This window comes from Rhinopithecus roxellana, unplaced genomic scaffold (genome assembly GCF_007565055.1).
Source record: "Rhinopithecus roxellana isolate Shanxi Qingling unplaced genomic scaffold, ASM756505v1 contig2933, whole genome shotgun sequence".
NCBI lineage: Eukaryota > Metazoa > Chordata > Mammalia > Primates > Cercopithecidae > Rhinopithecus > Rhinopithecus roxellana.
Window position 1 is genome coordinate 46,561 of NW_022142293.1, and position 598 is coordinate 47,158.

Below are 598 nucleotides of genomic sequence, written 5' to 3' on the forward strand. Positions count from 1 at the left end.
GTGTACGTGTGCGTATGCATGCATGCGTGTGTGTGCACCTGCGTGCATGTGCCTGTGTGTGTGCGCGCATGTGTGCGCGTGGGTGTGCCTGCGTGGCTGTGTGTGCATGTGTGTGCATGCCTGCGTGTGTGTGCCTGCATGCATGTGCCTGTGTGTGTGCGCGCATGTGTGTGCGTGGGTGTGCCTGCGTGGATGTGTGTGCATGTGTGTGCATGCCTGCGTGTGTGTGCCTGCATGCATGTGCCTGTGTGTGTGCGCGCATGTGTGTGCGTGGGTGTGCCTGCGTGGATGTGTGTGCATGCCTGCGTGTGTGTGCCTGCATGCATGTGCCTGTGTGCGTGCATGTGTATGTGTGTATCCCTTGTCACAGTGTCTAAACAGCCAAAAGACAGATGGAGGTTTGAAAAATCCCCTCAGAGGTGCTTAACCCAGGGCCCAGGTGCCAGGCGAGGCATGTAAAACTGTGGTGGGCGCAATGCGCCTGGGTCTTGACAGTGCTGATCAGGGCCCTGGAGCTGGCCTTCCCCACCTCCCATTGAGTGCTGAGGGTGGGTGGCACCCCTGGGGGCCCCGTGTCTGGTGTGGAGGGGGTCGTGTG